The 13,472-nt window shown below is 36.1% G+C and overlaps 1 protein-coding gene across 1 annotated transcript in view; it reads right to left on the reverse strand.

The window, feature by feature from the left end:
• The window catches only part of LOC122331076, a 205,327-nt gene extending 196,649 nt beyond the window's left edge, over positions 1–8,678 (reverse strand). Inside the window, exons 1-2 of the mRNA XM_043228526.1 lie at positions 8,480–8,678; positions 3,124–3,254 (exon numbers count right to left, since the gene is read on the reverse strand). The gene's annotated coding sequence lies outside the window, so the exon portion shown is untranslated. The remainder of the gene's footprint in view (positions 1–3,123; positions 3,255–8,479) is intronic.
• Positions 8,679–13,472: the final 4,794 nt, after the last annotated feature.

Below are 13,472 nucleotides of genomic sequence, written 5' to 3' on the forward strand. Positions count from 1 at the left end.
TCAAGAAACTCCACAATCAGTCAAAAAGAACAAAAACACAGCGTTTAGTTCATTGACAGTGTTACATTTGATTTATATCCTTGCATGAGATGTAATCCTCTTCACTACATGCCTTGAGGTGCATTACGCTCAAGATGAATGAATTGAAAGGCCACGGTGGTTCCATGATGATGGATTAGATCAGATTTCATATTTGGACTCGGCCCAAGGGCACTGGGGAGTGCATTTGCAAGTTAGCAAGCTGTATGGAGTATATTAAAGTCATATTAGTCAGGGTTCAAAGGGTTAAGCTCCGTTTCCTCCTATTTCATGGAAGTGGATGCAAAGACTTCCTGCAAAACTGATACTTTTTATGACATTCATATATTTCCAGAACAAATACAAGTCATAAATCAGACCTATCATCAACAGGGTTTTTTTAGGTTGTGGGATAAAGGTTGCGGTTCCTATGGTAGATTCTGGTGAAGATGCATAAAAATTAAAATAAAACAGCATAAAATTTCTCCCCTTTTGGTGGAAATCTCGTAAATTTCCTTGAGAAACAACAAGAAGTACCATCTTTGCTGCCAATGAAGCAGATCTGCAGTAATTTACAGCATTTTGAGAGGCCAAACGGTTTTTGTAACAAGAGATAGAGTTCATTGAAAGAGGAGAAGCCCTCACACATGATGAGAAACATGAGATGGCCCTGGCAGTGGTTCATCAGCTCAATTTAACAAAATATAGCCAGACTAAGGAAAATGAGGTCAGGACTCCCAAGTGGGACATCGTTTTGGCTCGACGACTACATAAAATTCACCCTTTCTCTGTCTTTTCTTCTTTCACCAGCTCTTATCAATACTGTCAAGAGCAGAACACTCATCTAATTTATCACCAACTTTATCGTCTTGGTACGAGGAACCACCACAATCCACCCCAAAAAAGCAAACATCTACTTGTTTTCTAGATATTGGTGTAAAACATCTCTTTAACTCTTTCCCCGCCAGCGTTTTTTTTTGCCGTCTGAATATTTTCCGCCATGCATATATACATATTATATAACATATTATATATATATATCAATTATATTTTAAAATGAAGAACCAAGCCTCTGCTTTCAAACAAAAATCTTTTTTGTACTATCCATTTTATTCTATCTTTATGCATTTTTATTTTATCATCAATTGAATGAGGATTAGCCTACTTCGTACTGATCAGATTTAATATGTTCAAAACACGATGACATGCATGATCTATATATATATGATCTATATTGTGATCTACATCGTCTTTGATCCTTCCGTTTATGGCGATCGTCGTTTTTTGCATTCAGGAAATGCGCTAGGGCTTTCCTTATCGTAATAATAAAACAGGGATTGCGGCAAAAACTCATCTTTGACGGGGAAGCGCTGTAACCTAAATGACGAGATATCTTGTCAATGGCAGGGAAAGAGTTAGTAGAGATTTCATAAAAGAGCACATCCTATCCTGTCCTGTCAATCTTGACAAACATATACAAACATGTAAATTCTGTCATTATTTGCTCACTGTTGTGTTGTTTCAGAACTGTATGACTTTTGTCCATATAATGAAAGGCACTTGTGTTGTTTTGGACCCCGTTGACTTTCACTGTATGGACAAAAGCATTTTTTTAAATATCTTTTGTGTTTCACAAAAGAAAGTGAGTCATACAGGCTTAGATTTGCCAAGATAGTGAATAAATGATGACAGAATTTCCAACCAACGTGGTCTGAATGCCGGATGTGCGACCGACTTTCATTTTCTGGAAACAGTCGTGACAAGCTAGTTAGTTTCTCATCCGTGAAGCAGCAAGCTGCATCGTTGTTTAAGGGGCAGTTCTCACGTGGTGTCTTTTGCGCGCTCAAAGTTTTTAGGCGTGACGTGAACGGCCCCTAAAAAATTCACCCATCATATCATACAGAGCTCAGGTGTTTAGAATAATTGGGCTTTATGCAAACACACATACTTGGCTGGTGACAAAATTTGTCCCATGCACTATATGAATACCCTATCTTTTGTGTAAAAATCGCATATACTTTGGGTGTAACGGACCCCAGTTAACACACTGAGAAATGGGGATGGGGTAAGTAACCACTTAGCAACCACATCATTTACCAAAAAACACTTTTCGGAAACATACTGATAACCAAAACGTTGATGGTAGCCATTGACTTCCATAGTATGAAAAACAAATACAATGGAAGTCAATGGCTAAGGTCAACTGTTTGGGCTTGGGGACGGGCTCCTTCCACTTGAGGCGACTTTGCAACCACTAAGGTCCTGGGGACCCCCAACCACTGCATATTTTGTATGTCTCTCTTATTTAACACACCTGATTCAACTAATCAGCTCATTAGTTGTGTCCGCAAGACTTGAACCGGTTGTGTGGTGGTTGAGGGTCCCCTAGATAGGTTTGAGAACCACTGAATTCAGAGCAACCAAGAAGAACCGTGATGGTAAAAACTGTTGAAAGTAACCTTTGACTTCCACATTATGGGGAAAAAATACTATGGAAGTCAAAGGATACTGTCAACGCTTTCGGTTTAAGAGACCCCAGGTAACATCGAGACTTGGGAACGGGCTCTTTTGACTTGGGGACACTTAGCAACCTCTTGGATCTCCCTAGAAACCACACATATCACTAAAAAACAATTAAGCAATGAAGAATCAATGCATTAGTAAACAAACTGTAGAAGGTAGCCACTGACTTCCATATTACAGAAAAAAATACTATGGAAGTGAATAACTACCATCACCTTAACAACCCCAGAAAGCACATCAACCCCTGGAGATGGGTTTTTTATTTAAGTAACGAAGAATCAATGTATTAGCAAACAAACTGTTGACGGCAGCCACTGACTTTTATTATGAAAAAATACTTTTCAATATCACATCAAGACATGGAGATGGGCTCTGTTGACTTGGGGCCACTTAGCAACCACTGAGATCTCCCTAGCAACCACATTCATCACTAAAAACATTTACCAGCCAGCAGTGTATTGGCAAACAATCACACAACTGCAGATATTTTTCAGAAAATCCAAAAATGTTTTATTTATACATAATGTCGGGTTAAAGTCTCCCAGACACAGACGAAAGCCTGCCAATTACCAAAGCACCAACCTGCTAATTAACTCCCTCCCAGTCGCAGCAGAAGTGAAATGAAGCTGGGAAAAGGCGGCGTGGAGAGATCAGCGATAAGTGATCTGACCCAGATCAACACCCTCGGGGGACGACCCTGCGTGTCTGTCTGTCTGGAACAAACGAGAGCATGTAAGAAGCGCCCAAAAGCCAGTCAGAGAAATCACAAATATTTGGCTTACGAGACGTTGCATTAATAATGATTTAATCACAGGACACCGGCTGCAGAAAAACACACTGTCACAGGCGCTGTTCCCCCGACGTGAACCTTTGGCAATCGCGCATTTTGGGATTACAGAGACCAAATTATGAAATATTTTAAGTGAAGCATGACTCCCCTGCCACATCTGGCACGATCATATTTGTAACTATAACACAGATATGGGGAAAGAAAATTAAACACAGCTTTGCCAAGCTCAGATGAATTTTTAGTTCAAAGAAATAAGTTGAAATGAGCGTTCGTCTTGCATTTAACAAACAAGCGAACTTTTCCCATGGAATAGGAACGTTATTTCAAACAGACATGATACTCCAAGACCCACTCAGACAAAAAAGAGCATTTAGCAACTGATATATAATCAAATTACGCTGTTTTGGCATTCTAGTATTCTCAGAGGCTATAAAATAGGCCAAGACTTTGCCTAGGATTGCAACATTTCCATTGCATAGATCTCGACTAAATAAAAGTATGGATGACTGTTGAGTTAGAGTTTCCAAAATGACCGTTTTGCAGGTGTTTCTTAACCATTCTTATGCTGATCAAAAATGACCGACCGATGATTTAAAGAGATAGTTCAGTTGACGATCTCCATTGACCAACTGCTTTTATAGAAATATACTGCTTTTATACGACGAGCATGTTTTTAAAATGTAAGAAAAAATTCCTGAATAAAAAAAACTTAAATTGTTGAAAAGAAAACATTGTTTATTAGTAACATTTTTAATTATTACATAAACTGCTGATCAAAAGTCAATGCATTTCTTAAAATATTACAAATAGTGCTGTCGAATTATAATTATTGTGCAATACAAAAATTTTTGTTAAGTTTTTGCAGTATTTTTATTACGTAAATACACACATATACAGTATATAATATCTGTATTTATATTCATATACTTTAGAGACTATCAAAAAATTATATTTTGTAAATAAAAATGTGTGTGTGTGTTTTTAAAAAAATATTGAAACATAAATTATCATTTGTGTTTTTTCTAAACAGATTTTCTAAAACAAAAATGTAACTCTTTAAAAAATGTATTAGTAATTTATAAAATGTAATAAAAAAAAGATCAAATATATACAAATAATTAAGTAAATGAATATTTTTTTAATAAATTATTGAGTTTTTTGGGTGGGGTTTGTATATTTAGCGACGTTTGCTACTAAAGACAGGATTTTTCAGATCCAGTTGAAAGAGTTCAAGCGTCTGACAGTAATCTGTTAACTTACCGTCTAATATTTCATATCTCTTTTGTTTTTATAGTTTCGCGGAAGGCTGACAGATTTCATCATCTCCTTTCCACTAGTTTGGCTCTCGTGTTTGCTGTTATTCATTCCCAGTTTGCTTTTTATCGATACGGACACACTGACAATCGGAAAACAATAGAGCTGTTAAGAGCTCAACTGGAGCAGATCCTTCAGAAACGATCAAGAATAACTGAGCAGAACCCTTCCCTAACTAACCCTGAAGTGTTAACCTGACCAGTGCTACGTCAATAAACCACGTCCCAGCTTTCCTTCACTTGCACAAGTGACAGAGAGCCGAGGCTCTTCAGTGTTTTCTGCAAATGAGGCATTTAATTGCGGTTTTATAGAGCGATCTGAAACCTGGTAGCCTTGCTCTTTTACATTTACGCATTTGCCTTTCAATTCTATCCAAAGCAGCAAACAATGAGTTTCCTCGGCGTTGCATGCACCGTACTGTTTAGTTCGGCTCTTTACATCTCTTTTATTTGCACTAGTTATAAATGTCTTGACGCCTTGCTGAGACAAAACAGACACGGCCTCGTTGACGCTCACCTTGGGTGGATTGGGTGATTATGTGCTTTGAAATGAACTGTATTAATGTTGGCTTGGGTTTTATCTCTTTCTGTGCCGTTGCGGAAAGGCCAGTACAAGTTCAGGGAATGGAGCTATTTTTGACATTTGGAAAGCATTGTGCGTCTGCTCTGTGTTATTTCATCAATTTATGAATCAAAACATTAGCGGGACAAGTTTACTCGAATGTAATCTTTGTACTTGTGTTAGTTTAAAAGGGTATTGAAAAGACTGTAACTATTAGGTAAATAGTAATGTTTTTTCCTATACACCTTCATGTGTACACAACATAATTATTATTTATGGGATGAAATATTAGTGATTAATGATATTTGAAAATATCTTTGTGATTCAAGTTTTTTTCTTCTTATATTTCATATTTATTTATTTATAACATTTAATCAAACTATTATTTATTATCATTTTGTCTTCCCTACATGATTTGACGATTGAATAATAAATGATTGAATAATAAATAAATAAATAATATATATATATATATATATATATATATATATATATATATACATATATATATATGTGTATATATATATATATATATATATATATATATATATATATATATATATATATATATATATATATATATATATTTTTTTTTTTTTTATTATGTTGGACAACTGGACAATTGTATCACTATTGTATCACACTTTTTATTTATGCCCTCAAATAATTAGTTAATGTATAAATGTTTCTTCATTGTTTGTTTATGTTAGTTAACACACTAAATAATTGAAAAACATAGGACACTTTATTGTAAAGTGTTACCATGACAACCACATACACAACTGCAAAAATGTTTGGAGTCTGTGAATTTCCCTTATGCTGACAAAGGCCGAATTTAAATAAAATGACTGTTTCCTACGTGAATACATTATAAAACGTAATTTATTCCTGTGACGAAAAGCTGAATTTCCAGCATCATAATTCCAGATTTGACGGATGCTGATTTGCTGCTCAAGAAACGTCTTATTATTATCAGTGTTGCATGTCCCAGAGTGTAAGGTTCGGTATTTGTGCGTAAGAAATGATACGCAACACGAAAAGCATTGCTTTTGATCAATTCAAGTGAAAGATGAAAGCAGTGCAAGCCTGTTACGCCTTAAGACCTCCATCGAAGCCCGTTATCGCTCTCATCTTTCATCAGTCGCTTGTAACTGTACGATCGTTGCTCAACGCTCTCCACATCTGCAGATTTATTCCATTTCAGTGAAGATGAACACGTTTGAGTTTTTTTTTGTTGTTGTTTTTTGTTCAGCTGATCTGTACAATCCAAACAATTTGGTTAATGAGTGAGTCACAACACATCACACATGCTTTTGGTTAGGATTCAAGTGTTAACTACAGGACATGCTGAGACTTCTGAGGTTCAGGGCCGGTCTGGGAAAGTCTCGAGAGCAGCTGCTTAAAGCTAATTACAAAAAAGGTCTGAGGGAAGCTTTTTTTAGCAGATGCATCTTGATCTGATGTATCTATGATCTTTGCTGTTATGGATCTGCGGCCTGGCAAACACGGGTAACTACAGGACGCTGCGTTCGGCGCAGGTTTGGGAAAGTCCCGGTCGCTCTGCGTTTATTTAGGTCTGGTTCAGTTTCTCAGCATCCCATGGATCTCCATCGCTCCAGCTTTTCATCCACCCCCGCATCCTGACCTGATTTTTTTGGCTGCGCTCTTAAAACATTAAATGATGCTTATTAAGGGATGTTAATTAACTGTTGATGCTGTGTGCTTTGTTAGGGGAAACTATTTTCCGCAGACGGCATGTGTATAACACACTTGACAGTTTGTTCCACGGAGAAAAAGCAGTAAAACACTTTCAAAATGAATAAATACCAGCCACTTCCCACAGGACCAATAGAGCACAACACGTACTGGAAGTGAAAAACCTTCCCATAAAGCTTTAACCACAAACCTGTCATATCAGTGTGTGACGTAAGCTTGTCTTACTCTATACTCACAGAATACTTATATTTGACTTAAAATACACTTAAAATGTTTCTTCTTTTACTTGAAAATAAATTACTTGGGTTACTTTTTATTTGATTAGGTCATTTGGATTATAATAATCAACAATAACAATTATATATATATATATATATATATATATATATATATATATATATATATATATATATACATGTATATATGTGTGTGTGTGTGTGTGTGTGTGATCACTGTTGTTGTTAATATTGTGTATATCATTTTACTAAAATAATTCTATATAATTTACATATATAATTATTTTTGTATAAATGATTATTTACAACAATAGCAACAATAATAATTATTTATTTATTTATATATATAATAATAATAATAATGTCGTTGTTATGAATTCTATGTATTATGGCTATATCATAACAATCAATATTGTAATCATTAAATATTTATTTGTATAAACAATAATTATTCTTTTGTTGTTGTTATATAACGATAACATTTTGGTCATTATTTGTTATTACTGTCTATTACAAAAACAACAAAGATATTTAAATAATTTAAATAATATAAATATTACTACTAAATGTTATAATGAATTATTTATAATTAAAAATAGCAAAAAAATTGTTGTTCTTATAATATAGATTATACATTTTATATTAAAATGTTATTAATTATTATGAAGCAAGAACGTTATTAATATGCCTATATAATAATAATAATAATAATAATAATAATAATAATATTCTAAAATAATAACGAATGTCTTCATGCATGAAAAATGATAGATTTGAAATGTGGGCGTGCACCGTTGCACTCTATTGATGGATATGAAAGGAACCGAAGTGATTTGAAAGTGACTGCATGCTCTTTAATGCGTTGACAAACTGATCAGACACTCATAACGCTTTTCAGAAGAAGTTTTCCTTTCTTTCACAAACACCGTAACCGTAGCCGTCCGAGACGCTTATCGAGCACGGTTAACGCTGTGAACGCATTATCATCACAAACAAACGTGGGTCTCAGGTCGCTTTTAGCCATTTAATCTCATTTAACAAAAATCTGAGGAAGTGCCGCGTTTAATGGCGGCTCTCCGAGTTAATTTAGTCAATTCTGCAGCAAAATCAGTTTGCTGACAAGCTAATCAGTCGCCGAGAGAAGTTGAACTCGCTCGTAACTTCTACTGAGCTCCTGGAGGACTAATAACCGAACTGTCAGGCGCTGGACGCCGTTCAATGAACCTGTCAGATTATCTTATAGACCGCGCGTGACGTTCGCACGCGCTTTACGTTACCGTGACGTCTCGCCGGAGCGCGTCGGAGGAAGCGGCGGACTCACCGTGGTTTAAAGTCCCGGCGCGGAAGAGCGGAGCGGGATCCTGTCGGAGCGGCAGCGCGTCTCTGAGCTCTCCATCCCCGCGTCAGAGCGCCGCGGCTCCGCGCCTGCCCCGCCGCCTGAGAGCGGAAGCGTTAACCTCTACCTGACCACAGCCGCGCTCTCCAGCACCAGACCCGGCCGCGGACGGACCGCTGCTACGAAGAAACCGACCGAGTCGTAAAGGCGCGCGAATATCACGACAAGTCGCGTTCGTTCACAAATACGAAAACGCGCTGGTTTTAAATGATAAAGCTGTTAAAGGAATGAGGGGGAAGCGAACAACGTGGCTTAACAAACGTGACACCAAGCTAAATATATATCTAAATGGTTAATATTAATTGTGTAGGCTACAAATGTAGAATAAAAAAAAGCATTTTCTGTTGATTTTAGTTACGGTTTTGACACTTAAAGGGTTAAACCCCATGTCATTCCAAATACATAAAAGCTTTGTTCGTCTTCAAAAACACAATTTAAGATATTTTGGATGAAAACCCAGGGGTTTTGTGACTTTCCCATTGGCTGACTTCAGAAAAGTATTACAGACATCGTCAGAACGCTCCATCTTCCATCAGTGGTTCAACCATAACTGTTCTTTGCTTGGCACCACGCGGTTTTCATCCAAAAAATCTCTCTTTTATATATCAAATTGCCTTCTGAACAAAGCTTTTACGGGTCTGGAACGACACAGAAGTAAGTGAATAATAGCAAAATTTTCATTTTGGGGTGGAATAACCATTTAATGAAAAATAAAGACCCCCTTTTTAAGGCGACTAGGTCGTGCCGAATAAATTGACGACTTAACTGATTTAGATACACTTAAATTACAATCACAGTATTACAAGTACACAAGGCTCTTGGCTTTGAAAGTGAAATTTTAAGTTATGATCATATGTTTTTTCTGGCCAAGAAATTGCCTTTACATTTCTACATATAATTTTTGCCACCAAATCATGCCTGAAAACAAACAAAGGTGTCACGTTTAACTGCTTTTTACTCACTCAAACCCCAAAGAAGCTGATCTATAATGCCTATTATAAATCTGTACCTATTATAAGTGTACTTTAAATGAAGTGTCATTATTGAAAATTGAAAATTTGTAATAAAGTCACTAACAGTTTGAGGTTTTTCATAGTAGGTAAGGTTTTTGAATGTTGGATAGTGTTTTCCATGATATGCAACCATAGTGCACATAAAGTTTCATTTTACTAGTAGAATTTTATGTCATTTTGTAAAAAAAACAAAACAAAAAGGAATTGGATAAATATCAGAAGCGTCTTTCGGGACATTTGGGAGTGTTGCTCGGTGTCTTAAATGATGTAATGGGCCAACATAATCATTTTTGACCATTAATCAGATTTTAACATAAGCTCTAATCCTATTAGAAGATAAATGCGCTGAGAAATCGCTCGTGTAGGTCATGGTTGTGAGCATGTAAATCTGCGTTCTGCTCAGAAGGTCCTGCAAATAAAAGAAACCTGTAAATTCACATCAGGCACGAGTCCACACATAAAAACATGAGCTCACTCGAATGATCATACACAGAACTTGAACCCATGGAGTCGAAAACATAAAATACGCCACTGCGCAACATTAGGGTCATAAAATCTGACCTTGTCTCCTGTTTGCTGTACGTGGGCCAGGCCGCTCGGCCGTCTCGCACTTAGTTATCAGATCAACAAGTGCTGATTTAATATCTTGGAGACAGACTACTTTTATGTTTTGACTTGGGAAACATAGTTTCTCTACATCAGATAAAACCTAAAAAGAAAAATTCAGAGAGGAGACGTAGGTCAGGCCAACAAAGATAACGGTCCATGTCACCTATTCATGATTCACCTTTAACCGCTGTAGCATTTAAAAAATAAATGTGTTATAATTATTACAATTATGCTATTATAATTATATAAATGTGTTACAAAATATTTATTTTTGGTCTTTATTACCGCAGGATAGTTGTAGAGCAGACAGGAAGTGAAGCGTGGAAGGGAAAGGTCCTTGAGCCGGGAACACAACACAGCAGCTTTATATGTCGGCACACTGCCCAGCTATGTACGAGCTTTCCTCACAGGATGGAAACAACGAAATAAACAGTCATCGACATGATAAGAAATAAAAGTAATTAACAGAATTCCTGAAAGGACAACTGCAAGAAAAAAAATCAACAGGATGGAATGTAACAGGGTAAAAAACAACAGATGGAAAAAAAACCAGCATGAAATAATCTGTAGAAAAGTAACAGGGTGGAAATAAAAAAAAAAATAGGATGAAAAATAAGAGGATGGTAATAAAAAGGAAATAATTCCAAATGTATGGAATGCAACAGGGTGGAAAAAAATTTACACTGTAAAGAAACAGGATGTAAAAAATCTACAAGATTCCTAACATGATAGAAAAGTAATAGGATGGAAATTAAAAATGTACAGGTGGATGAAATATAATAGAATGAAAATAAATGGTAATGTTTGTAAATGCAACGTTGATAAATGATTGTAACAGGATGGGAAACATGAGATGAGAGCTGAACTGAGCTCTAGTGTCTTCCCCAGAGCAGCTTTATAGAGGAATTGAACTCATTCCATTATTTATTAACTGTAGACGGTTTTTAAACTGAACTGACTTTAACTTAATAATTGACTCCTGTTGTTCTATGTTTCACAGCTCATTTAAAGCAGAATTTAATTTTGCATCACTGAAACATTATTTTCTTGCTTAACACTTTAAAGCAACTTTGACACAATCTGTATGTTACGAAACACCACATAAATAAAGGTGACTTTACAGATTACAGCAATTCTATCAAACGGTGTGGAAGATTTAGGAGTGAGACAAAGACTAATTTCATAATACTATATAACATAAATCAAATAGCAGTACTAGCAGTTAGTGCCGTTGTTTTCCCATTAACAATGATGTCACATCCTGGTCTGAAAGATGATGTCACTAAAGACCTGGCTTCTGTTATAAAGGATAATTAGGATAACAGGGGGGAAGAGATATTGAGGACACTAATTAAAATAGTACTTCATGAAACTTTGATTGGATAGAAATGGCAACATCAACTGAAAGTGACATCTCTTTTTACCACAAAAACAGTCCCAGTGGCCCTAAGTCTGGGTTTTAAAATCTAAAACCTCCAGAACATTATATTCTAGACCATTTAATCTTTCTTCTGAAGTGGGGGAGAGGCCAACTAAGTTCTATTAGAGAAAAGGGAGTCAAGAGTTGGATTTTAGAGGGGCTACAGGGACACCGCAGCCCAAATTCTGACAAAACCAATACAGACTGGTAGCAAAGGAGAAAGAAAGGGAAAAAAAAACCCTACAAACACCACACCCCACCCGAGAAAAGAGTGGGAGGATGAGAACAAGTGCGAGAACCAGAAATCAGAGGAAAAAGATGAAGAAAGCGATAGATTCCTTAAGAGAGAAGGATGGATGGTGTACAGAAGACGGGTAATAGGAGACTTTGAGACTAAAAGAAAACAAAAGGAAATAGAGAGATGTTTTTATCAGCGATTATACTGGACGCTTACTGCACGCGATCCAAAATACACCATTATGTTACAGCATGCGTGGGAAAACTCAACAAAACACTTTTTTTTTTATTTTTGTCCTCACCCCTGTTCTTAAGACACGAATAATCTGAAGAAAACCCACAGCAGGGGGAGAGGATGAGTTAGCAACTCGTACCATTGCCATAACAAAGGGCCCAGCGGTGCCTGGCCAGTGGCCTTAAAGTCCAGACTGTTAGAATCTGGGATATTCCATCTGTGTTTGTTTGAAACGGGGGAGAAGTTGACTCGATCCCATTAGAGACGAGGGAGTCAGGGTGGGAGTTTTGGGGGGGGGGCTCTAGAGAGAATATGTGGTGATCTAACAAACCAAAACACGAGTCTCATGACTCTCGCTACGATGTTCTGGTCAACTGAAGCAAATCACATAAATATAAAACAAACATAGCAACCAAATGCATCGCCGCTTGCTTCTAATCACTCCCACTCATTAGCTTGCAATCATTAAACCACAATGCATGCGACGACTGTTCAGTGGCTAAACACTAAATCAACACTGACACTTAATTTGCAATAATGTGTGTGCATTACGGCTTTGTTTGGAACGGATCTGCTTTGAATACTATGCAGTATATGGGCCATTGTCGGGAAACTAAAATTGTGTGCCAAGTATCTCCATATCTTACTAGGATAGAGAATGAAATCATTTTTGTTTTGATTGTAAATTTTTTGTTTTACTTTAATTTAAAAAATATCAACAAGTTTGAACAAATAACATTAATCACTGATACTGATACACGCTATATCAACCCTATTTTTCAGCAGTATATAAAAAAAAAAACAGTCCTCTTCAACCCTGTTATGTTGTGACAGTTTAAAGATGTTCGTGGCTTTTGCTTTGTAAAGCAATTATTTATTTTTGGGGGGTTTGTAATGATTTAAGAATCAGCCAATTAGCTCATTTTTGATGACCACTTATCAGCATTTTTAAAAGTATTTTTAACATTTAATTAAAAAAAAAAAAGTTCAACCCTATTGTGATATTTTAGTTTAAAAATGTTTATTTACCTCATGGTTTAAATGGTTTATCTTTTACATCTGTGGTTCATCTTGGTAGGCTTATATTTGGACTTGTCAAGCTCAAAAATTCAACTCTGTTGTGGAAAAAAAATCATAGTGATAAACTGTTTGCTGGAAAAATATTGTCTTTTTGAGCAAAGCACAATAATAATGACTTCATGTATGAATGTAACAGGCCGATATAAAAAAAAAAGAAATATATATATTTCATTATAACTACAAGGAACACTGAAAGCGATTATCTGTTCAAATGATAGTTCCTGTGACAGGGTTGAAAAAAGTAGAGCTTTAAGGTTACATTTAACTGCTGATATCTTCTAAAGCTATTTTCACACATTTCTAATTCTTATTATACTACAATTA

Source organism: Puntigrus tetrazona, chromosome 25 (genome assembly GCF_018831695.1).
Source record: "Puntigrus tetrazona isolate hp1 chromosome 25, ASM1883169v1, whole genome shotgun sequence".
Taxonomy (NCBI): Eukaryota; Metazoa; Chordata; class Actinopteri; order Cypriniformes; family Cyprinidae; genus Puntigrus; species Puntigrus tetrazona.